Below are 26,849 nucleotides of genomic sequence, written 5' to 3' on the forward strand. Positions count from 1 at the left end.
GTGATGCCGTGATCCCACGAACAAACAAAACAAATCCAATCGCTGTGGTTAGTTGTGAACTCGCCAGTGTTATTGGAAGAGGATGAATGGGAAGGTTTATGGGGTAAAGGGAGAAGAATAGCATTCAGTGAGGTGATCCTTTGGAGAGCTGATGAGCCAATCAGCCTCCTTTTGCACAGTAACAATTCAGTGAATATTTCATTCTGAGCCATCTGAGGAAATATCCGGGCAGGGTTTATAAAGAGGTCAGATTGAATGAGTGTCTCGGTGAGCACAAGTGAGACACAGGTACAGAGAGGTTTTGGGATGGATTAAATTATATTTTATACATTTGCATAGTCATCAACATTACAGCAGTTAAAACTGGGAGTGTAATTAAAGCAGCAAATAAATCTTAAACATTGATGCAGCTAAAGGGAATGCTGGGTAAAGATACCATAGTTAGTGTTTATTTTATTCCAGGTACACCAGTCAGGGAGCACATCCTTCCTGTATCTATCCTTTCGAGCTCTTGAAGATTTTTGTTCCTTTGAAGTGTTTCATGTTTAGATACTCCAGAGAAGACAGCTTCAAGCTCCTCAATCTCTCCTGCCAGGGCAATGCTGCTGTTAGAATTCAATTCACTGGCGCATGTTACTGGCTGCTTCATGAACTGGAACTGGAAATTGACACTGAAAGGTTACTGTATAAAATATCTTCAATGGTATTGCCAGACGTGAGTGGTTTTAGGAAAATGACCTTGGCTTACAGGCATTGAGTGTCAGAGCACTTCCTGTTGTGGGACATCCTGTTTAGATTCAATCTATTGATAACTATTAGAACTGACTTGCACTGGCTCCGTCAAAGTGGTCAGAGCATTATGGCTGTCATCGAATCTGGTAACAAACTTCCTGTGGGTTAAAAATCGTAAATGATAGAGTAGGTACGAGGTCTGATGGCACTGTTGGAGTATTGCTGTTGTTGTTAATCGAATTAACTCAGCTGGAGTTGACTGAATTTATATTGTCTCTTTTTGAATCTCAGGATGTCTCTCTGGACAACAAGTCTTCAATAAACAGCAATGTGACAATGAGCAGGGATCATCTATTTTGATTTAAATTGGGATTATAGCACTGCTGCTTTATAGCACCAGGTACAAAGTTGGAGTCCAGCCTTGGTCAACAGCCTGCATGGAGTTTGCACATTCCTCTATGATTGTGCGGGGCCCCTCCAGGTGCTCTGGTTTCCTCCCACAGTTCAAACATTTGTGGGTTAGGAGGATCAGTTGTGCAAAATTGTCCACAGTGTCCAGGATTGTGCAGACTCGGTGGATCAGCCATAGGAAATGCAGTGTTACCAGGATGGAGTGCTCCAGGTGGGATGCTCTTTGGAAGGTTGGTGGGGTTTGATGGGCCAATTCTCTCATGCCACACTGTCGGGATTCTATTCTATGATTGAGGATAAAGCAGGGTGTCCTTGGAGAAGGAGCATGTGGTATGTATCAATGCTCTCGATGCCTTTAGATACAGGTGGGCATCACAGGGGCTACAGTGCTTTATCTCCACTGCTGCCCCCTCACCCCTAACTCTACTTTGATTTGGTCCCTTCCCACTCTGTCATTTGTAATGGTTTGCTTTGCCCGTAATGGACTTTGTTTGTAAACATTCAATTGGTTACACGGGTGGTTTACTGCTGGTGATTATATATTAACAAAACCCAAAATGGCGTAATGATGAACGTGGGAAGGTTGCTCAGCTGTGTGTGATAACACTTCTAGGTAGGAGAAATGGGGGGAAAAAGAACACTTCACAGCTCACAGAAGGAGAACTGAAAAGTAGTTAAATCAAACCAAAGGTTCAGACAGGGAGGGAATATTTCCCTGGAGTTTGAGTAACTGGAAAGTAATTGTGTCTGGGAATAGACAGGATTTTGATTTACAGGGCGTTCAAAATTTTTTAAAACTGTTAGTTTCATTTCTTTTCTTTTAGTTTTATTTATTGTGGAATAAATAGCTACAATATTTTAAAACCAAATTCACAAACCTTGTGTTAAAGACAAATGTTAAATAAAATCCATCAAACCGTCCCTCACTGAAAACTGATGTGGAGGTGCAATCTCCTGGAGAATCCCTGCCCTGCCCACGTCTTCCTACCCGGGCTCCATGTCTATATACATACCTGGGAGATAGCAGCAGGAGGCCATTCGGCCTTTCTATCCTGCTCCACCATTCAATGGGAAACAGCTGACCATCCAGCTCAGTCTCCTCTTCCTGCTGTGTTCCAATCCCTTTTCATGACGTTACATCGAAGAACTATATCTAAGTCCTCCTTTGGCTTCACTGCCTTTTGCTCCAGTGATGTTGCTGTGTTACTGTGTGGGTGTAGGTAGGGGAAATGTGATGGTGCTGCCTCCTGGAGGATGCACTCAGTATCCCTCTTCATCCTGCAGTAACTTCAATTGGGTTTCAGCAACTAGAGATAGAACCCATTTCCGGGATATGGGCATCACTGACTCAGCCAGCATTTATTCCCCATCTCTCGTTACCCTTGAGAAGATAGTCGTGAGCTGCTGTCTTGCACCATTCACAGTCCATTTGGCGCAGATAGACCGACAATGCTGGGAGGGAGAGTGTTGCAGAATTTTAGCCGAGTGATTCCCCATCTTTGGTTCCTCAAATGCTGGTTAACTTTATCACGATCGGCACATGATGTTCAGATTTCAGTCTGCGAATTTTCACCATCTAGCACCCTGTATAAAGGAATATGTGCAGATTAGAAATTCAGAACAGACAATTCTAGTTTCTCTGGAATATCTTTTTCCCCTTTCTTCCCCCGAAGCTGTAACCCTCCAGCCCACTTCCACTCTCCCACCATTCTGACTCTACTAACCCCTAATGAACACCCTCCCCATTCTCATGGAATTTTTGATAAACAGATCTATGACACCACTTCCCGTCCCTGGTTATACTCTGCACCCTTTCTGGGTTCACTTCCTTTCCCTTCAGTTGCTGCAAGTCAATAATCTAACAGCAGAATGAAACAAAAGGAAACAGAAAGGGAGGTGGCAGATCCTGGACAGAAGAGGAACCTTCAGTCTGGGAGAATGGGTCAGATCCTTCTTTGTTTCTCATTGGTCGATTCCAGTGTTATGACAAGTTGGGAATGTAACTTCATCCCATGTGGGTGTGGTGACACTTTGACCCTCCAACAGATCATACTACAAGCAAATACGTTCCTCCTCCAGACAATCACAGTGTGAAATACTTTCCACTAGTCACCCCAAAGCACACGCTCCAAAACCCACCCACATTCTGTACGTGTGCAGGTTTCCCCACAGACGTGCGGTCCCTGCCTCAGAATTTGGGAGTTGCAGTCCTCATGCAGCCACTGGAGCCCTGTCTCTGGAACGTGAATGAAAAGTGTGGGATGGAGGATGTTGTGTATCGGATCCCCATTCAGACACGCGGGACATGTGAGCTGTCACTGGGATTTACTGAGACATCCGCTTAGACAACCTGATTTCTGACGTAAGGAACATAGATTCAGCCAATTGGGGGATAGGGAGGTTAATAAGGCGCAGTAGGTTTTAAGCAGAGGTGGCTCAGTGGCTCGCACTGCTGCCTCACAGCGTCAGGGACCTTAGGCGACTGTGTGGAGTTTACACATTCTCCCCATGTTTGCATGGTTTCGTGCAGTTCTCCAGTTTCCTCACACAGTCCAAAGATGTGCAGGTTAGGTGGATTGCCCATGCTAAATTGCTGACAGTGTCCATGCACGTGCCGGTTAGACAATTAGCCATGGGAAATGCAAGTGGGTCTGAATGGAATGCTCATCACAGGTTGGTGTGGACTCGATGGATGAATACCCTGTTTCTGCACTGTAGGGATTCTATTCTATTCTCATGAGGAAGAATGTACTTGTCTGAATGTGTTGTGAATCTGTGGAATTCCCTTTTCAAAATGCGGTGGATGCCAGGACAATGAGTCAATTTAATGAAGAGATACAGATGTTGAATTTGCAATGAGTTGAAGGGTGAGAGAGAGCAGGCAGGAAAATCAAGCTGAGACCGAGGTGAGCTCAATCATCACCGTATTAAATGGTGGAGCTGGTTCGAAGGGCTGCATTACCTCTCCTGGGCCCAGGGCTTATCTTCTTACGGTAATAACTGGAAAGGTGAATCCAAAACTCACCATCTTCACCAAAGGAGGTTTTCGGAAAATGACACAGTCAGGTGGATTAGCATTCCAAGCTTAGATAGTGAGGAAGCATGTAGGAGATAATGATTTTGTAATTTTAAACTGAGGGGAGACGGTGATTTATGGTTTTAGATTGCGTCGTACATTCGCAGCGTCCAGAGTATGCTGTTGTGAATATCTATCCTGTACTTTATTTCAAAGCCAAGGTCACTGACAATGAAAACCAAAACACCCAGGTAACATCGCCTCACCTCGTAATCTGATAAAAGGCTTCTGAGAAGTCTGGTTGAACTTAGAATACAGATGGTAAGCTGGAAGATTAGATCCACTCCCAAGATCCAGTGCTTAAAACAAAAGGAGATGACAATAGGATGAGGCAGGAGTTGGCAAATGTAGACTGGAAACAAAGACTTTATGATGGGAAAGTTGACAGTGCGAGAATATCAAAGCAATTTTTTGAAGTGCTCAGCAAAATTATATATCAGGGAAAAGGAAGGACTGTAGGAAAAGGAATAATCTGCCGTGGGTGGCTCAGGAAATAAGAGAGTCTATCAAACTGAAATAGAATGCACACAGATTGGCAAAGACCAAGGAGAAACTCGGAGATTAGAAAAACTTTAAAGATCAACAGAAAACTAGATGGGATTGGGGGAGAAAAGTGATGAGTACCTATCCCCAGGGCCAGAATAGCTGTTTACACTGCTAGAGGGGAACCTATTGTGTGGGGAACATATGGCCTCTGTAATTATTGAAGCACTTAACTGCTACCATAGAGATAATCCTGATCAAGTTAAAAATCACAGCACACTCCAAAAGCTTGTACTTCCAAATAAACCTGTTGGACTTTAACCTGGTGTTGTGTGATTTTTAAACTTTGTCCACCCCACCACCGGCTCCTCCACATCAGAATCCTGATAGATACCCCACTGAAACTGAAGTGCCTGTCACATACTTGAGGGAGCCACGGGGGCGTGGGGGAGGGGTGTGTGGTTTAACCACAAAGTGCTGAACTGAACTAGACTTTCTAATTGCCGTTGCCATGGAGATAATACTGAGAGACAGTCTCTATTCAAAGTCCCAAACCATAAAGGTATAAGAATGGGAGCTGTACATCGGACAGGCGGGGAGTTACCTGATGCTGCCTGAAGGTATTTTGCATGTGCACTATCCATGTAACTGCCATGTTTCATCAATAAAGACTCAAAGAAGACCTCTCAGAGTTCTGTGCCTAGTTTTTCCTATCCTGCAGGGTTCAGGAATATGAGGACACAGCAGTCAGTCTTCACAGCGGAGGATACGAAGAACATGGCAGTAATTGATAAGGAGACTGAGGAAGGTGAGGACCTAGATAATAACCATGATCGTGAAAGAGTTAGAACTGGATATGCTAATGGAGCTAAAGGTAGACAAGTCTCATTGCCCTGATGGAATACATCCCAGGATACCAGAGTTAGTGGGAGAAATAGTAGATGCACTTAGGAGTTGTAGAGTCCTACAGCAGAGTCAGGCCCTTTGGCCCAAACTGGCCCATGCCGACCAGAATGTTCATCCACGCGAACCCCATTTCCCTGCACTTGGCCCATCTGCTTCTGACCCTTTCCTCTCCATGTATTTGTCCAAATGTCTTTTACCTGTTGTGAGTGTTCCTGCCTGAACCACTTCCAGTGCCAGCTCATTCCACCCTCTGTGTAAAACTGTTGCCCCTCAGCTTCCCTTTTATTCTTTCTCCTCTAACCTTAAACTGATCCAATCAAGCCATCCAATCCTTGAGTTCCTGGGAAAAAGACTGAGTGCATTCACCTTATCCATGCCTCTCATGGTCTTATACACTTCTAGAAAAGAAACCCCTCAGTTTCCTCTGCTCTAAACATAAAATCCTCGCTTGTCCAACTTCTCCCTATAACTCAGACCCCTGAGCACTGGCAACATCCTTGTAAATTGTTCTGCACTTTTTCCAGTTTAATAACTGAAACCTCCATTACATTCATCATATTTCCAGTGTTTCCCCGTGGGGCTGGAACCGACGTGACAATGCCAATGGATTACAATCCATGATCGAGAATGAACTCCTTTACAACAATCCCGTTTTCATAGTGTTTCCCACGGTGCAGGTATCCTTGTGTCTTTCTGGTTGCATGGTTCATTAAAGACTTGTCCTTCTACAAAGCAAAGTTGTGGCTTAATTGTTCCTGGGAAATGTGCCATGATTTTTCAGACTTTTAAAAACAAATGAAATCTCTCTCCACACTCACCATGCTGTCATGGACTTGGCTGTGTCTCAGTTCTTTTGCAGTCACACTGACATTTGAAATATTCGTCCACGGACAGAATACACACCTTTCCTTCCAGATGAAAAGGCCAATGATATTCAGATCGGCACAGATCAAGTAACAATCAGATCTGAACATGAAGTTCAATTTGTATTTCTCATCCGGAAATCCACCCTTTCAGTACCATACAATAGAGGTCACAAGTTACCACTGTTAATACAGGATGGAAATCCATAAGACAATTGTAGTATTAAATTGTAGTTTCCTTGTTCCCACAAAGCTTTAAACCTCAGTCTCACAGTTTCTCTCTTCTGTCAACTGAAATCCAAACCAAACCCCCCACTCCTTTCCTCCACACCCAGTTCTCACACATTCTCTCTTCGAACTCAGTTTCCTAGCTCCTGATGAGAACCATCCTGCATACACTGCTTCCTGCACATTCTGGCCAAGACCCATCTTACTAAAATGAACCAAATTAGAATTCTAATTGCAGACCCATCCTTGTCCCTTTCCATAACAACCCTGAATCTTCACAAAAGAGTTCTGATAACCTTCTGCAAAACGCTGCACCACTGATAGTCTGATCACATGTCAGGGTAGCAAGAAAGGGGTCATTCCCCTGGGTCCTGCTCCCAGAGGGATGAAGCTGCTAATGATAGATTAATCCCTCACACCCACAGCCTCCTTCCCAGGCACTGACCTATGCTGCACATAGTGCCACAATTGGCCAACGCTGTGCCCGTGCACTTGTCTCCCCTCCTACAGCACGTGCTCCCAATCATACAGGAGTCCGGGTGATTGACAGCAGCTGCTGCCCCATATATCAGAATCCCTACAGTATGGAAACAGGCCCTTCGGCCAAACAAGTCCATACCGACCCTGCAAATAGTAACTTACCCAGACCCATGCCCCCTAACTTATACTATGGGCAATTTAGAATGGCCAATTCACCTGTCCTGCACGTCTTTGGATTGTGGGAGGAAACCGGAGCACCCAGAGGAAACCCGCTCAAACACTGGGAGAATGCTCAAATTCCACACCGACAGTCGCCTGTGGCCGGAATCGAACCCAGGTACCTGGTGCTGTGAGGCAGCAGTGCTAACCACTGAGCCGTCTCTATCGACGGGAGGGGGCAGGGCTGGAGGACTGGGATAACAGGATTGTAAACAATGAATGAATGTGGAGGACACTGGGGGATGGACAGGTCAGTGAGGGACAGGAGCAGTGCAGCAAACTGAGCAATGGGAGAGTCTGACAGGAGAGAAACTACAGGAAGGTTCTGTTTGGAGGCTCAGGCAGGGACAGCTGGGAGACAGTATGGCCTGGGGGCTTGGGCAGGTTTACTAATCAGCCTCTTCAAAGATGCTGTCACTCAACTCTAAACCCGATCCTCCTGGTCCAGGGGTAAGGACACTTACACTATTTCCTGGTGGGCAAGGGATACAGGGACTGCCTTTCAAAAGGAACTCATCTGTGTTGGTGACATTAACAAGACTCAATACAGAGTCACTGACAAAATGTTGGCGTGCTTGAATTTCATCCAGAATATTAACACCTATAACTGGGCAATGCAGACCCCAAGGTACAGAGTTAAATCCTGGATACGAATAACAGCTTTGTGCATGGGAAATCATATCTCATGAATTTGACTCAGTTTTTTTGAAGAAGTAACAAAGAGGATTGCTGAGGTCAGAGCATGGACATGATCTACACGGACTTCAGTAACGTGTTTAACAAGGTTCCTCATGGGAGACTGGTCAGCAAGGTTAGATCGCATGGAGTATAGAACTGGCCCGAAGGTAGAAGGCAGAGGGGGCTTTTCAGGATGGAGGCCTGTGACCAGTGGAGTGTCACAAGGATTGGTGCTGGATCCACTACTTTTCGTCATTTATATCCATAGTTTGGATGTGAACATAAGAGGTATTGTAAGTAAGTTTGCAGATAGTACCAAAATGGGAGGTGCAGTAGACAGTGAAAAAGATTACCTCAGAGTACAAGAGGATCTGGATCAGATGGGTAATGGGCTGAGGAGTTCAGTTTAGAAAAATGCAAGCTGCTGCATTTTGGAAAAGCAAACTTTAGCAGGACTTATACAGTTAATAGTAAGTTCCTGGGGAGTGCTGCTAAACAGAGACCTTGGAGTGCGGGTTCATAGTTCCTTCACAGTAGAGTAGCAAGTAGATAGGATAGTGAAGGCCACAGTTGGTCTGCTTGTCTTTAATGGTCAGAGCATTGAGTAGAGGGGTTGGCAGATCATATTGCGGCTGTACAGGACATTGCAAAAGTTGCCAAATCAAAATTCCATAGAATTCTGTTCTCCTTCCTATCAGATGGATGTTATTAAACTTTAAAAGAGATCAGAAACGAATTATAGCATGTTGCCAGGGTTGGATAGGCTGTTTTCCCTGATGCGTCAGAGGTTGAATGGTGACCTGAAAGAGATTTTTAAAATCAGGCTGGGCATGGATAGGGTAAATAGACAAGATATTTGCCCTGCAGTGGGGGAGTACAGAAATAGGGAACTGGGAGGGAGGGTAGGCAGATCGAGAGGGGTGGGACCGAAATGGATGGGGAAAGAGAGGGGGGGATAGAGAGGGGTGGCACAGAGCCGGATCTGGACATAAAGTGGGAATAGAGGGGAGGGGAACGGGGGAGGGGAACAGGGGTTGCGACTGACAGAGAGGGCGAAGGGAACAGACCGGAGGGGGGGGGGGGGGAAGAGAGAGAGAGAGAGAGAGAGAGAGAGAGAGAGAGAGAGAGAGAGAGAGAGAGAGAGAGAGAGAGAGAGAGAGAGAGAGAGAGAGAGAGAGAGAGAGAGGGGAACACGCCGACAGAGGGAGGGGGGACAACAGGCCGACAGAGGGAGGGGGACAGGCCAACGGTGGGGGGGGATAGGGGGAACAGGCCAGAGGGGAGGTACAGACAGAGCGGGGGGAGCAGATAGAGCGGGGAGAGACAGGGGGAGCAGACAGAGCGGGGGGAGATAGGGGAAACAGAGGGGGAAGATGGAGAGTTATTTTATAGATCTAAAACTCAACCCTGTTCCTGTTTTCTCCTCCTCACCTTAATTCCCTCTGAAGGGCTCAGAACAACTGCATAGTTCTTGGAAAGTAAAGTTTCAGGGAGATCAGGTGCTGAATGTGGCATTTGGGACACTACCATTGAATGAAATGTGCTGATCAATAAATGTACTCTGGTTCGATTCCACTGTCTGTGTGGTGTTTGCACATTCTCCCTGTGTGTCTGCGTGGGCTTCCTCTGGGTGCTCTTAATTTCCTCCCACAAATCCAAAGACATGCAGGTTAGCTGGATTAGCTTTGGGTAATGGCAGGATGCAGAGTTTGGGTGGAATGCTGTTCCGATGGTTGGTATGGTGTCATGGGGGGAAAGGCCTGCTTCCACACTGTAGGGATTCTGTCATTGAGTATAGGGATTAGGAGGGCACGTTGTGGCTGAGTAGGGCATTGGTGAGGTCAGTTTTAGAATACCGTATTCAATTGTGGTCTCCCTGATTTCAGAAAGATGTTACCAGAATAGGACTCAACCTCTTAATGACAAGTTCCTGGGAAGTGTTGACAGACAAACAGACTGTGCAGTGTGGGTTGATAGTTCCTTGAAAGTGGGGTTGAAGGTAGACAGGTCAGTGAAAGTGGTGTGCGGTATGCTAGCTGTTATTGGGCAGTGCATTGAGGATAGGAGCTGGGAAATCATGTTTCGGTTGTACAGTTTATTGGCTCGGCCGCTTTTGGAATCCCCATACTGCTTTCAATTCCAGTCTCCCTGTTACAGGAAAGATGTTGGGAAACTTGCAAGAGTTCAGGAATGTTTTACTAGGGTGTTGCCAGCATTGGAACATTTGAACCATAGGGAAAGGCTGAATAGGCTGAGGCTATTTCCCAGCAGCACTGGACACTTTAGGTGGCTTTATCGAACTTTATAAAATTATGAGGAGCAATGATAGGGTGACTAGTCATGGTTTCTTTTTTCCCAGGGTAGGGGAGACCAAACTAATGTGAATCTTTTTTCCAAGGTGGAACTGACAAATTCTAGAGGAGAGATGGCAAGGTTAAAGGATATGAAAACTGAAACAACTGAAGATGCTGTAAACCAGGAAGAGAAACAGAAGTTTCTGGAAAAGCTCAGCAGGTCTAGCAGCATCTGTGAAAAGAAATTAGAGTTAACGTATCTGAGGAAGGGTGACCAGACCCGAAACTTGAACCGATTTTTCTTCACAGATGCTGCATGACCTGCTGAGAATTTCTAACATCTGTGCAAGTTTAAAGGGAGTTGTTTGGAGTATATACCTGAGAGGAACTTTATAAAGTCCGAGTGAGACCACATCTGGGGTAATGACAGAAGGTTTGGTCCCTTTATTTAAGGAAATACATCATTCCATCAGAGGCATTTCACAGAAAATTGACTGGGATGAACCCTGGTTTGCAGGGATTATCTTTTAAGAAAAGGCTGAAGACGTTGAGACTCTACTCACTGGATTTGGGAAGAATGAGAGGTGATCTCATTGTAACATGTAGGATTCTTAAGGAGTTTGACAGGGTAAATACTGAGAGGATGTTTCCCACCATGAGGGAGTCTGGAACCAGATTCTGGGTCAGTCACGGAATCACGGGTTCTGTTTTGGATTCATCAAGTTTAAGGCAACACCGACACAGGTCAGGGGTTTCAGTAGCAATGGAGCTGGGGTGAGGTGGAGACAAGCAACATTTAAGAGATTGGAATTCCTGGTGTTTGTGATTGTGTAGATGTCTGATCAGAAGGTCAGCTTGGGGTCAGATACAAGCGCAATATTGTCAAGACTGTGGTTCTGCCTCAGATAGTTCCCAGGGAGAGGCAGGGGCTCAGCAGTAAGGGAAAGTAATTTGTAATAGCAACTGAAGGCAATGGGTTTAACCATTGCAACGTTCCACTGCAGGAAATTGCAGCCAATCGCGTAGTGGGAGTGCGATGAGCAGTTTGATAACTGAGTGATGGGGGGGAGGGGGGGGTAATGATGGAGAGGGAGAGCTGGGTATTGTCAGTGTACATGTGAAACCTAACACGGTGCTTTTGGACAATGTCACCTCCTGGCAGTATGTAGGTGAGAAACAGGAGGGACCAAGGAGAGATCCTTAAGGGACACCAAATACAAGGAATTCAGAAAGGAAAGGGAGAGTCGGGATGGAGTAGGTTTTTGCAACAACAGTGGGGTCAAATATTAGTTTGTAGCAGAATGGGAGAGAAGGACATAACCAGAAAAGAGAGACAGGTAGAACAAGGAACAATATCTGTGAATTGGGGAGGGGGAGTGATGAGGAGGAGGAGGAGCCCAACTCCAAAAGCACTATTCCTCCATCAGTGACATCACCCAACTCCACCCTAGTCTCAGCTCATTTACTGAAACACTCGTCCATCCCTGTGTTATCTCCAGACTTCATTATCCAAACTCACTCCTGGCCAGCCTCCCACATTCAACTTACATGTAATCTCAAGAGTACTGCCCAAGTGCTCACTTGTACTAAAACTTGTTGATCCATCAAAAGGCTCCGATTAACAAGCAACAATTTAATATTCTCACCCTTGATGTAATTCCTGGCTGTGAACATCCCTGTCGCCCTGCACCACACAACCTGTGAGATCCCGACAACTCATTTTCTTTCAGACTCCCAACGATGTGTTTATTCATTGCTTCACCTGTCTGGCTGTTTCTACTGTTGCCAAGGCAACACGGTCTGGAATTCCAACCCTAACCCCCTCAGACCTGCTTTCCTCCTTTAAAGGTATTCCTGAAAACCTGCTTATTTGGCAATTCTTTTGATCATCTGACCTAATATCCCCATCTGTGGCCTTATGTCAGAAGTTCTCAATAGTATTTATGTGGAATTATAAACACGATAAAAAAAAACAAACCGCTGTTGATTTGCACACATATTGTCAACTCTTCACTGTCGCTGAGTGAATAATCTATAACAGCTCTTACCCAAACACATTGTGGGAGCACCCTCACCACACGAACTGCAGCTGTCCAAGGAAGTCAAACATCACCTTCTCCACAGGCAATGGGGCTTTGGCACTGATCACTGGTGTCTGTGGAGGGAGAAACACACAGTTGATATTTCAGGGAGTGCAAAATGCATTATAGGGAGGGAAAATGGTGCAGAATTCAGGATTTTCAAATTTGTGTTTTACAATGTGTACTAAGTTCTGTATAACCTCTCATCCCATACCATGAAAATTTCCTCCACTCCCTGGTCAATATGTCTTTCCTTCACCCTGCCCTGCACCTTCACACATTTCCAATGCCTTGGGTACAACAACACTCTGCTGTCACGTGGTTAAGTATTTTCCCGCCCCTTATTCACTCCGATTGGTTGAAGGACCAACTAGCACCTCTAAGCCCCCTTTCCCCCACTCTTATTGGTCCTGCGCTGACATCAATAATCCGAGGCCCATTGTGGGCTGGAGCATGCTCAGTGCCTCCTGCTTTTGCTGTTGTTCATCAGGTGTGAGAGAGAGAGGGCTCATCCCTGTTTCTCCCGATGTCAGACAATAACAACAACTACCTGCATTGTATGGAGCCTTTCACACTGACAAATCTCCTCAAATGCTTCATGAATGATGGAAACGTTGATTGAAGAGAACGATTTTTAGATACATCTTTAAGGCGGAGAGAGGGAGTTAGGGAGGATATTCCAAAGGTTTGTGTCCTCGGCAGCTCCAATCGTGGAGTGATATAGGCGGGCAACAGCTTACAGTGGAGACAGTTAGTGGCTAACCATAAGTCAACAACCTCATGTCGTTGCCCACTACCCCACACACCAGGCCTTGTTCTCACAGCCTGCCATGACAAACTGCCTATGGTTAGCCACGAACAGTCTCTATTAACAGCTAATCACCCTTCCCCAGCCAGATCGTTATCCACTCCTTTACCCAGATCGTTATCCACTCCTTTACCCAGATCGTTCTTCTCACTCTATCCCCACCTATCCTTTACTCCTTTTATCCTCCCTCCCACACGAACTTCGGCACATAAACTGACTTTTTTTTCTCAGTAACATCTGTCTTGAGGAAGGGACACTGGGTCTGAAACGTTAACTCTGATTTCTCATCACAGATGCTGCCAGACCTGCTGAGCTTTTCCAGAACCTCCTGGTTGTTGTTTCTGATTTACATCTTCCGCAGTTCTTTTGGTTCTAATTTACCGGGAGTTTGTAATTCAGGTCCCACAGCCTCTGTCCCAGTCTCTGCTGTCTCTCCCACCCCCAAACAGTGACACTGCACCTGCACAGCTCATGGACAGGTGTTGGCTTGCTGGCCACACCCCTCATTCAATCCCATTGGCTGTAGGACCACACAGACTCTCCTCCCATTGGTCTGGAGCTGCCGTCAATCAGCCGGGCCCCATTGTGATGAGAGTGGAGGGCTCATCCCTCTCTCTGCCCTGGAATGAGCTTCATCATTCACAGTGAATGGGGCAGTATCACAGAGCACAGGGCCTGGGGCCTATTCAGCCCATTGGGGCTGTACTCTCTCCCACGGGACATGCTGCAAATCTGTCCCAAGTCCCCTCCCATGTGCCCATAGCCCCCAAATCTTTCCTTAAAAAGTAAAATTCTAAGTCTGTTTCAGAATACCTGCTGAATCTGTGTCATTCAGACTGTTCCAGATGCTCAAAAGTTACTGAGTAAAATAGTGTTCACATTTTCACCTTGTATTATTTGCCAATTACTTGAAAATAGTTACTAAAAAATGTGACAGTGTTAACAATTCCTCTCTCTCTCTCTGCAAATTCAAGACCTTGGAACCAAATCTGCACCAGATCGAAATCACTGCTTCACCTTCTCAGCTCCAAGAATAATTATCTGTGCTTCAGCTAGCTCTCCACAAAATAGAGGAATGCATCTTAATTTATTAAAATCAAAGAAACAGACCTTCGGTCCAATTCGTCCATGCCAACAAGGAATCCTAAACTAATGGATTCCCATTTACCATCTATTGGCCTGCATCCATCAAAACCCTTCCTATTCATGTACCCAATTGGAAGCCTTTTAAATGTTGTGATTTTATCAGCCTCCACTACTTCATCTCGTAGCCCCTCCCATATACACACCACACTCAGCTTGAAAACGTTGCCATTTAGATCCCTCTTAAATGTTTCCCCTCTCAACTTAAACCCAGGTGCTCTAGTTTTGGACCCACCTAACCTGAGGAAATAGGAGCCAGCTGTTCACCTTATTCACACCCCTCGTGATTTTATAAATCTCCATGAAGTCACCTCTCAGTCTTTGACTCTCCAGAGAAAATAGCCCCAGCCTATTCAGCCTCTCCCTGTCGCCCAAATCCTCCAATCCTGACAATGTTTTTGTAAATCTTGTCCAAACCTTTAAGTTTCACAACATCCTTCCCAGAACAGAGTAATTCAAACTCAAAACAGAATTCCAGAAGTGGCTTAATCAATGTCCTGTCCAGCCACAATATGGTGCCCCAGCTTCTGTATTCAATGCATTGACCAATAACCCACCAACCCACGCTCCACACCCTTGACACAACCTTGCCGCCATGGGAGATGTAAAACATGCGGCCACATCTCCCTCTGACCTCTGTCCAAGATCTTTTCACATCAGGCAGAGATTTGCCTGCACATCCCAAAACCTCATATACTGCATCTAGACACTATGGGAAATTTAACATGGTTCATCCAACTAACCTACACATCTTTGGACTGTGGGAGCAAACTGGAACACCGGAAAGAAACCCTTACAGACACTGGGGAGAATGGGCCAACTCCAACACAGACAGTTACCCAAGGCTGGAATCAAACCCAGGTCCCTGGTGCTGAGGCAGCAGTGCTCACCACTGAGCCACAATACTGTGGGATCTTTGGTGCTGATGCGCTGCCCCACTGATACCTCAGTCACTCACCCTGCCTCATGTCATAAGAGGCAGTGATGACGGAGTGAAATTATCGCTCGACAGTTAATCCAGAGACCCAGATAACGTTCTGGGGACCCGCATTTGAATCCCATCACGGCAGAGTTTGAAACATGAATTCAATAAATATCTGGAAAACATAATCTAGTGACGACAAGGAATCCATTGTCAATTGTTGGGAAAAACCAATGTGGTTCACTCATGACCTTTAGGGAAGGAAAATGCCATCCTTACCTGGTCTGGTCTGCATGGGCCTCCAGACCTATAGCAACGTGGTTGACTCTTAACTGCCCTCTGGGTAAACGCAGCAATAAATGCTGGCCGAGCCAGTGACAGCCTCATCCTGTGAAAGAATAAAGAAAACAGGTTAGGTTTTGTCCCTTCTCTAGGAGGTACATCCTACAAACTGAATCTGAAGTGTTCTCGTACACACTGAAGAAATACCTTTCCATCTTGCCATTAACACTACAGCAGTCCGAGGCCATCTTAGTAAAGTTAAAACCCCTTATCATTGCAACTACATTATTCTTACAGATAACTGAGGTCTCCTGGTAAAATTGTGTCTCAATTCCTCGCTGACTATTGGGAGAGAGTCTATAATACCATCCCAGTAAGATGGTCATCACTTTCGTATTTCTCAGGACCAAGGAAATAACTTGCCTGGATGTACTCCCAGGAATATGCTCCGGAAGCCCAGTTATAATGTTATCCATAATCAAAAACACCTCTCTCCCTGCTCTGTTGGCCCCTTTCTATCCAGCATCTATACCCTGGAACATTAAGCTGCTAATCCTATCCATCCCTGAGTGATGCCTCTGTGATTGCTATAATATCCCAGTCACATGTTCAAAACCATACCCTGAGCCCACCTGCCTGACCTTTCAGGTCTCTTGCACTGAAATAAATGCAGTGCAACTGGTCCGTCCCACCTCATTCTGTGGCTTGCTCTTGCCTGCCTTGACAGTCTGACCTGTGAACAGTACCAGTCTCAGACTCACCTCTTTTCTCACTATCTCTTTAGGATTACCCCGACTCCCTCACTGGTTTAATGCATCCCGAGTGGCACTAGCAAATCTCCCTGCTCGTCAGCACCCCATGCTTTCCCCTTCCTATGCCATTGGTACCAATGTACAATGTCCTCCCACTGGTTATTTTCCCTTTTGAGAATATTCTGCTCCCTCAGAGACATCCTTGACACTGGCACCAGGGCAGCACCACCCCATTCTGATGTCTCACTGTCAGCTGCAGAAACAGCAGACTGTGCCCCTGACTAGAGAGTCCCCGATCACCATCGATCGTGTGGAACTGGATATACCTCACATTATGTTAGAAGCCAGTCTCAGTACCAGTAACATGACTGTCAGTGCAACATTCCCCTGAAAGTCTATTACCAACTACATTTTCCAAAACAGTATACTTGTCTGAGATAGGGATAGCCACAGGAGACTCCTGCAGTACCGACCTACCCCTCCTAGCTTTCCTGGTGGTAACCCACCTACCTGACTGTATCTGCAGTATCCTGCATTCCTGAGACTGCCACCTATCACCCCCCCGGCTCCTGTCAATTCCTCACTGCCTTTAATCACTCCTCCACCAATCCATCCATTCCAACAGGATTTGCAATCTCACTTCCTGCAGACATAATCATCAGGATCATTGAAACTCTCCCTAATCTCCCACATCCGACAGGAACAGCACACCACTCTACAACAGGCCATCTCTCCGCCTTAACAATCTACAGACCAAGACAAAGGCACAGTCTTACTGCTCGAAAAATACTGCCCGTGAATAAATTAATGCTTACGGTTCATATCTTAAACATTTAATCAAGAGACCATAAGACATTAAAAAGAAATCCTCACGTGACTCACTATTGTAGATTGAATAAAATAAAACGGACTAAGATTGATATTTGAAGAGACTGAAACTCACTGAGCTGATCCCCGGCTCTGAGTACTTCCAAGAATGAGGTCTCTCTGAGGGCAGCTGTGAAATGTCACTGTTTCTCTTCTCTGCACACTCCATTTTCCAGAGAGGTTTTTAACTTCAGAGCAAGTCAGCTCAGAGAGGTCACTGCTTGGTTTTATTCACTGGGGGTTGCCTTTGCTGCCCAGAGCAGTATTTATTGGTCACCTTTACTTGTCTTGGAGAAAGTGGTGGTTAACCCCCTCCCTGAAATGCTGCAGTCCATGTACACCATAGTGATGTTTGGACAACAATCCCCCTCTAGCCCCACAACCCTCCCTGTCTCTGTAATCCCCCTCCGGCTTCAGAAATTACATGTCCGTGGCATAAGATTTTTATTTGGATTCATTTTTGTTTAATAAACCCCCCCCCCGAAAAAGTGAAATACTTCGCCCCCAAACAAATTTCTGTTGAATGACCTTTTGGAGAGGCTGACACATGGACGTTGCAGTATTTTATCTCACATTGTACACGTAGAATGATGGAACTTTCTTTTAAACATTGTTAAATAGGGAGGCAATGGCTTAATGGTATTCCTGCCAGATGAGTGATATGTGCAATGTTCCGAGTATTAGGGATAGAATCCCAACATGGCTGATGGTGGCATCGGAATTCAATACAATCTAGAATGAAAAGGCAAATGATGACCATGAAACTATTGTCAATTGTTAGAAACCCATCTGGTTCACTAATGTCCTCACCTGGTCTGGCCTACATGTGACTCCAGACCCACAGCAATGTGGTCAACTCTCAACTGCCCTCAGGAAAAATACTTTAAAAACTATTAACAAATACTCCGCAGGTATCACTTAAAAACTGGCTGTTCCCATTGGGACCATGTGAATTTCTGAACGGCCTGAACTAAAACGGAGTTTCAGCTTCACCTTCTCCCTGTCTCACATCAGTCTGTTTACACCCAACTCCAAAACACTCTCATTGAGCCAAGCAGCCCTCATAGTGCAGCCCTCTCATTTTCATTGTCTGTCATACCTACACTGCCCTCAGCCTCCTGTACTGTTCCAATGCATCTCAATGGGAGCTCAGGGAAAGCACCTCATCTTTCAATTCAGCCCTTTGTAACCCCAGAGTCAACATGGACCTCAGCAGTTTCTGGATGAACAGAGAGTTGTCAGAAGCTGGAACATTCCACATGAAAAAGTACTGGAATTTGAGTCCAAAAGGATTTTTAATGGGAAGTTTACAGGTAATTAAAAATATGAAGTTTACAGGTTAACATCACGAAGTGGGTGATTGGGTCTAAATCTGAGAGTTCTTACAAAGAGACGAGGTGTAATTTGGATAAATCTGTGCTCCCTCTCAGGCTTATATCTCCTTCCTCAGCTGTAGGGCCCAGAACAGAGCACATACCCAAAGGGTGACCCAATCATGAATTTGTACACCTTTCTGCTTAACAAAAATATTGGAGATATCTTCCCACAAACAGAACAGAGAAACCTTTCTCCTTCCACAGTTAAATGCCAATAACATTCAGATCCTGATGACTCCATTGACTGTAAAAACTTGCTTTTGAGATCCCCGCCTCAATCATTCTGATTTAATATCCTATGAAATGAATTCACAAAACAAAACTCACAGTCAGTGCAGGAAGAATATAAAGACATACTTTTTTCTTGGTATGTGCTTGATGTGTAAATGCCTCTTTTCAAGTTGCACGCCCCCCCGCCACCCTAGGAAGGGGACATGCACATGCGCCTCACTGTACCTTACCCCCAATAAAAATGGCGGCCATATCCCAGGACCTTTCACCGCCTGAGGGCCGCAGCCATTTTCCCATCTGCTGCAAACGGGGGATTAAGAGTTTCTAGTTCAGACTTACAAACCGCACAGAGTGTAATTAAAACTTTCCAGTCTAAAGTGACTCATTATCTCCGTCTCCAAGGCCACTCTCCCCTTCCCTGTTTGCGTCTCCCACATTCACCAATGGCCGTGTCACGTGGCACTGCATCGGCCGAGTTACTGGTGACGTGTCATCCCACTGGCCACGCCCCTCATTCACTCCCATTGTTTGGATGACCAACTCGTTCCACTTGGTCCACCAGTCCCACCACCTTTTCCTATTGGTCCGAAGCTTCCATCAATCAGCTGGACCCCATTGTGATGTCAGTGGTGGGATCCTCCCCCTGTCTGAATCAAACCCAGAAGGTGTATGGATGGGGTCAATCAGGAACAACGAGCAGAAGGTGCTGGGAAAGCTCAGCAGGTCTGGCAGCATCTGGGAACAGAAATCTGTGCAGTGGCCCTTCCTCAGATCCGATGGAAGCTGGGAAAATTAGAATTCTGACGCCGTGGAAACAGGCCATTTGGCCCAAAAGGTCCACAGTGTCCCTCTGAAGGGTATCCGACCCAGACCCATTCACCTACCATATTACTGTATATTTCTCCTGACTAATGCACCTAACCTACACATCCCTAAGCATTATGGGAAATTTAGCTTGGCCAATTCAACTAACCTGCAGATCTTTGTACTGCAGGAGATAGGGGTTAAAGAGTAAATAATAGGCAGGGACAGAACCCAAAGAGAGACCAGAACATTTGGAAAGACAAAGGAGTGGATTACCATCTGGCTGGGGGGGTGCATAGCTGTTAATGGAGGGGACAGGAACCTGTGTCTGGCAGCATCTCAGTGGAGGTGGCAGAAATGGCGACTGATGATATACGTTCTGCTGCAAAGACAGACCCCGAGCTTCCAGCTGCCTGCCACTTTAACACACGAGCCTGTTCCCTGGCCAACATCTCTATCTCACGCTTACTGCAGTGTTCCAGTGAGGCCAGAACGTACCAAATGGCCCCGTATTACAAGGACTGTAATTTCCCCTTCCATGTGGTCAATACCATCCACTATATCTCCTCCACTTCCCGCACCTCTGTCTTTGAAACCCACACCTCCAACTGCAACAAGGAAAGAACTCCCCCCCCCTCAAGTCCTTACCTTCCACCCAGATACAACACATCATCCTCTGTCATTTCCACCACCTACAATCAGACCGCACCACCAGATTCTTAAGGGGTTTGACAGAATAAATACTGATGTGTCTGAGGGTAAATACTGAGAGGGGAGTCTGAAACCAGATTCTCAGCCAGTCACAGAATCAAGGGTTCTGCATTGGATTCGTCAAGTTTAAAGGTAACACAGACATGGGTAAGGGGTTTCAGTAGCAATGGAGCAAGGGTGAAGAGGAGATAAGCAACGGTTTAGAGATTGGAATTCCTGATGTTTGGGATTGTGTAGATGTCTAATCAGAAGGTCAGCTTCGCGTCAGATATAACAGCAGTATTGTGAAGAGTCTAGTTCTACTGCATAGTTCCCAGTGAGACGGAGAGGCTCAGCAGTTAGGGAAAGGAAAGGCAATGGGTTTAACCGTGACAATGTTTCATTGGAGGAAACTGCACATAATCGAGTAGTGGGAATGTGGTAAGCAGTTTGATAACTGAGTAACAGTGGAGTAATGGAGAGGGATGATGGGGAGGAAGAGTTGGGCATCGTCAGTGTACATGTGAAACCCAACATGGTGCTTTTGCACAATATCACCTCCTGACAGTATGTAGGTGAGATACAGAAGGGACCAAGGATAGATCCATGAGGGACACCAAATGCAAGGAATTCAGAAAGGAAAGGGAGAGTGGAGATGGAGCAGGATTTTCCAACAACCGTGAGGTCAAATGTCAGTTTTTCACAGAATGGGAGAGAAGGACCATAACCAGAAAAGACAGAACAAGGAACAATGTCTGTGAATCGGTGAGGGGGACTGATGAGGAGGAGGAGAAAGGAGAGTTGGCAAGTCTATGGTTTAGTGAGATTAGGGTAAAGGGTCAAGATGAGCTCTGATAAGGCTTGACATGAGATGAGATTGGAGAAAGATGTAGGTTTGGACAAAAACCAGGAACACCACGTGAGGCAGTTGGGCTCAGTGGGCTAGTAGGAGGGAGAGAAGCAGCAGATTGGATTATCTCAGTCTTAGTGACAGAGAAACTCCATGTGCTCCAAACTCTTGTTGTTGGAGAGAAGGATGGAGGAGACAGGATGATGGACAGTGTTTCACAAAGAAACAAAACCTGGGTAAGTGATATTTAAAGTGAGTGAACAAACCTGATGTATTTAGGTTTTATCCAGAATATTAAAACAAACGACTGAAGTCCTGGCTCGAATCCCATCTTGGCAGATGGTGGAATCTGAATTCAAGAAAAAATAACTGGAATTAGGAATCTCCTGATCTCCATGGAAACATAGTCAATGGCAGAAAAAACCCTGCCAACCTGACAGTGGCCCAGCCAGCTACTCAATGTATTAATCACTGCAAAGTCTCAACAAAGGAATGAAACTGGATGGACCACTCGTCATCTAAGAAGGCACCATTTAATACAACCACAGAATCAGCCCTCTCGATGGTGCAACGTCCTCTAGACTAACATCTGGATTTTGGGGCCAAAATGTGCAGAGCTGTCTCACAGACCAATCAAGGAACAGCCTGACATACTCATACTCATGAAATCAACCCTTACAGACAATGACCAGACACCACCATCACCATCATCATCATCATCCCTAGATATTGAGATTGTGGTGATGGAAAAGCACAACAGGTTAGTCAGCATCCGAGGAGAAGGAGAATCGATGTTTCGAGACTAAGCCCTTCATCAGCCTGACCTGCTGTGCTTTTCCAGCACCAGACTCTTGACTCTGATCTCCAGCATCTGCAGTCTTCACTTTCTCCTGAAATCTCTGGATATGTCCTGCCCCACCAGCAGGACAGACCAGGCAGTGGTCAAGGCACAGACAGGGAGGATTTGCCCTTGGAGGACTCAGCATTGACTCCGGACACCAGGAAATCTCATGGCTCCTGCTGATTACCACGTACTGTCCTCCCTTGGCTGATGGATCACTTCTCCTTCATGTTGAGCAACATTTGAAGGAAGCACTGAGGAAGTAAAATGGTGTCAAACGTACTCTGGGTACAGGATTTCAATGTCCACAATTGAGACTAACTCTGCAACAGAATTACTGACTGAGCTGGCCAGGTCCTGAAGGACATAGCTGCTCAACTGAGTCTGCAGCGGGTGGTGAGGGAACCAACAAGAGGGAAAAACATACTTGATCTCATTGTTATGAATTGACCAGCTGCAGATACATCTGTCCATGACAGTATCGGTAAGAGCGACCATCACACATTCCTTTTGGAGACACAAGTCTTGCCTTAAAGTTGAGAAAAACCTCCATTGTGTTGAGTGACACTATCACTGTTCGAAATGGGACAGATTTTGAAGAGATGTAGGATCTCAAACTGGGTATCTCTAAGGCACTGTGGGACATCAACAGCAGCAGAACTGTACTCCAGCACAATCTGTAATCTGATGCGTTTGTAAGTCTGGCACTCGCCCGTCACAATGGACAGTAAAGGAGGGCCTGCCAAGAGCAGTACCAGGCAGACCTAAAAATGAATTGCCAACCTGGTGAAGCTACCAAACAGGACCATCTGCATTTCAAACAGCATCAGCAGCAAGCAACAGATCTAAACGATCCCACAACCAATGGAACAGATTGGAGCTCTGCAGTTCTGCTACACCCAGTTGTGAACGGTGATGGACAATTAAACAACTCACTGGAGGAAGCATCACAGATATCCCCACCCTTACTGATGGAGGGGCCTCACACATCCACGCACCAGATAAGATGACAGCATTTGCAGCAATCTTCAGCCAGAAGTGCAAAGTGGGATGATCCATCTCAGCCTTCTCCAGTGGTTTCTAACATCACAGATGTGAGTTTTAAGCCAGTTCGGTTGAGTTTGAATAACATCAAGAAATGGTTCAGTAGTGCAAAGGCTACGGGCCCTGCCAACATTCTGGCAATAACACCAATAGCTTGTGCTCCAGAACTTGCCACCCACCAAGTCACGTACCGCTCCTGCACTAGCATCTACCAACAATGTGAAACATTGCCCAGGGATGTTCAACACAAAAACAGGGCAATCCAACCCAGCCAATTTCCCTCTATCAGTCCACACTTGATCAGCAGTAAAGTGATGGAAAATGTCATCAACAGGACTACCAAGCAGCAGCTGCTCAGCAACAGCCAGCTGAGTGACACTCATTTTAGGCTCCACCAGGGCCACTCAGCTCCCGATTGTGTTACCGCCCTGATTCACAACCTGACAACCAGCTGAATCCCAGAGGTGAGGTGAGGGTGACAGCCCAGTCCCACTCCAAGATCACTATTTCTAGCTGATTCTACCTTTGTCTCAGCTCATTTACTAAAACTCTCATCCATCGTGTATTATCTCCAGACTTCATTATCCAAACATACTCCTGGCCAGCTTCCCACATTCAACCTCCCTGTAATCTCAAGAAAATCTAAATCTCCGCTGCCCAAGTACTCCCTCGTACCAAAACTTGTTGATCCATCAAAAGGTCCTATTCATAATCAACAACATACAGCCACAGAGATGTACAACATGGAAACAGACCCTTCAATCCAACCCGTCCATGCGACCAGATATCCCAACTCCATCTAGTCTCACCTGCCAGCATCTGGCTGGCCCACATCCCTCAATTTAAAATTCTCACCCTTGATTTAATTCCTGATTGTGATCATCCCTAGCTCACTGCGTCACACACCCTTTGAGACCTCGACAACCCATTCTGTTTGAGACTCCCAATGATCTGTTAATTCATTACTTCACCTGTGTGGCTGCTTTTACAGTTGCCAAAGCAACAAGGTCTGAAATTCACAGCCAAAACCTCAGGTCTGCTTTCCTCCTTTAAGACATTCCTCAAAACCTGCTTATTTGGCAATGCTTTTGGTCACCTGACCTAATATCCCCATCTCTGGCCTGATGTTGAAAATTCTCAATAATATTTTTGTGGAATTATAAGCATGAAAATAAAAATACAAACTGTTGTTGATTTGGACATTATCTTCAGATCTTTCCTGTTGCTGAATGAATACTCTGTAATGTCTCTTACCCAACCACATTGTGGGAGCACCTTCACCACACAAACTGCAGCTGTACAAGAAAGTCAAACATCACCCTCTCCACAGGCAACAGGGCTTTGGCATTAATCACTGGTATCTGTGGAAGGAGAAACACAGTTGATGTTTCAAGGAGTGCAAAATGGATTACAGGGAATGAAAATGGTGCAGAATTTGATAGTCAGAAATGGAAGGAAAATACAGTTGCTTATTGGAAAAAGGAATTATTGACTGTTAAAAGATTTTCCAGAAAATATTGATAAGCAGCACATGGTCAGGGGCTGGGCGGCAGTGAAAAATTAACTTACAAAAATGTCTGTAAAAATAATAGCAAAATACCAAACTGACCAAAAATACACCCATTATTCGAGATTGAGGAAGCTAGATATTGACAAAGTGGTCATGAGGGAGCCCAGAGATGAAGCAGAGCAGTATAAGCTGTTATGATCCCACAGTCATAGAGATGTATAGCACCGACACAGATCCTTCGGTCTAACTCATCCTTGCCAAACAGGAATCCGAACCTAGTCTATTCCCATTTGCCAACACTTGGCCCATATCCCTGGAAACGCTTCCTAATCATATCATGTGTCCATTGAGACGCCTTTAACATGTTTTAATTGTACTAGCCTCCACCACTTCCTCTGGCATCTCATTCCACCCACTGCATGAAAGAGTTGTCCTTTAGGCCCCTTTGAAATTTTATCTGTTCACCCTAAAGCAATGCTCTCTACTTCTGGACACCACTACTCCAGGGAAAACACCTTGTTCATTTACCCTGTTCATGCTCCTCATGATTGTATAAACCTCCATAACATCACCGCTCAGCCTATGGCACTCCAGGGAAAACAGCCCCAGCCTTTTATGCCTCACCCTGTAGCTCAAATCCTCCAACCCTAACAACATCCTTTTAAGTCTTTTTTGAAACCTTTCAAGTTTCACAGCACCCTTCTGATAGGAGGCAGGCCAGAACTACACACAATATTCCAAAAGTGGCCAAACGAATGTCCTGTACAGCAACATGACCTCCCACATCCTATACTCAATGCTCTAACCAATAGAGGAAAATATACTGAACACCTTCTTCATCATCCTATCTACCTGCAACTTGACTTGCAAGGACTATGAACCTGCAGTCCAAGGTCTCTTTATTCTGCAAACATCTCCAGGACCTTGCCATTCAGTGTACAAGTCCTGCCCTGATTTGCTTTTCCAAACTGCAGCACCTAACATTTATCTAAATTAAAGCCCATCTGATCAATATCTCATTGTAATCTGAGGTAACCTTCTTCATTTGTGTGACTTGCAAACTCATTTACGATACCAAATCATTTAAATGAATGACGAAACAAATCCAGAAATAAACATCCATTTCTCGGAGTTTGAATGTGCTCTGTGTAAATCCTGCCCAATGACTCTGTACCAGAGAAAGGCTGCACATGCGCCTGGCTGCACCTTGCCCCCTACAAAGATGGTGGCTCCACACGTGTCCAGTGAATGTTTGCCCCAAATAAAGATGGCGGCGCGCACCCATGCCTGCAGCCACACTGAGGCAATTCCCCGTTTACTGAAAACACGAGACTGGGACGTTCAAATTTGTGTTTTCCGATGTGCACATTTTGTTTGTAAAACCTCTCCGCTCATACAGAATCTCTCTCACCTCCTGTGGTTCCACAGACAGCCTTGATTTTTGCGGGTACCTATTCTCTGCCTGGTTACTCATTTGTCCTTAGTGTATTTGTACAATCACTTTGGATTCTCCTTAAACCTATTTCCTGAAGCTATCTCATGTCCCCTTTTTGCCCTCCTGGTTTACCTTGAGTATACTCCTACTGCTCCTATACTCCTCTAGGGATTTACACAAACACAGCTGTCTGTACCTGCCATATGCCTCCTTCATTTTCTTGACCAGGCCCTCAATTTCTTTCAATAGGCAGCATTCTCTACACCTACCAGCCTTGGCCTTAACAGGAACACACTGTCTGTCGCAGGCCTATGGAGGCAATGGCAGATGAGGACAGAGAAGCAATCATTCTCAGTAAAGAGGTGGTGTTGGGAAAGATAACAGCCTAAAGGTAGATGGGTCTCCTGGCCCTGATGGAATGTATCCCAGGGACTAAAAGAGATGGTGGGGAGGTGGGGAGGGAAATAACAAACAGACCTCGTGATAATTCACTAAAATTTGTTGGATTCTGGGATGGTTTTGACAGACTGGAAGCTGCAAATGTGGTGCCACTATTTTTCAAAAAGGACCCGTTAGCTTAACGTGTCTAATGGAGAAAATGCTTGAATCCCTCAAGGAAGTAGAGGTGAGATATCTGGGTAGAAATTGTCTCATTGAGCAGACAAAGCATGGATTCATGAAAGGCAGGTCACGTTTAACGCATTTACTGGAATTATTTGAGGATACGATGAGTGCGTTGGACAAGATGGACTCGGTGGATGTGATGTACCTGGATTTCCAGAAGGCATTTGATAAGTTGCCACATAAAAGGCTGCTGAATAAGGTAAAGATGCACAGCATTAT

The 26,849-nt window shown here is 45.5% G+C and overlaps 1 long non-coding RNA gene across 5 annotated transcripts in view; it reads right to left on the minus strand.

The window, feature by feature from the left end:
- Positions 1-307: 307 nt before the first annotated feature.
- Positions 308-26,849, minus strand: part of LOC140487230 (uncharacterized) — a 39,648-nt gene continuing 13,106 nt past the window's right edge. For 3 of the 5 annotated variants that reach the window (XR_011962813.1, XR_011962812.1, XR_011962810.1), the window contains 6 exons: positions 24,316-24,422; positions 21,443-21,525; positions 15,604-15,712; positions 12,419-12,525; positions 4,426-4,518; positions 308-2,727 (listed from right to left, as the gene is read on the minus strand). This is a non-coding gene — a long non-coding RNA (uncharacterized lncRNA). The remainder of the gene's footprint in view (positions 2,728-4,425; positions 4,519-12,418; positions 12,526-15,603; positions 15,713-21,442; positions 21,526-24,315; positions 24,423-26,849) is intronic. The other 2 variants (XR_011962814.1, XR_011962811.1) reach the window with 2 other exon arrangements.

The sequence above is a fragment of the Chiloscyllium punctatum genome, chromosome 16 (assembly GCF_047496795.1).
Source record: "Chiloscyllium punctatum isolate Juve2018m chromosome 16, sChiPun1.3, whole genome shotgun sequence".
Lineage (NCBI taxonomy): Eukaryota > Metazoa > Chordata > Chondrichthyes > Orectolobiformes > Hemiscylliidae > Chiloscyllium > Chiloscyllium punctatum.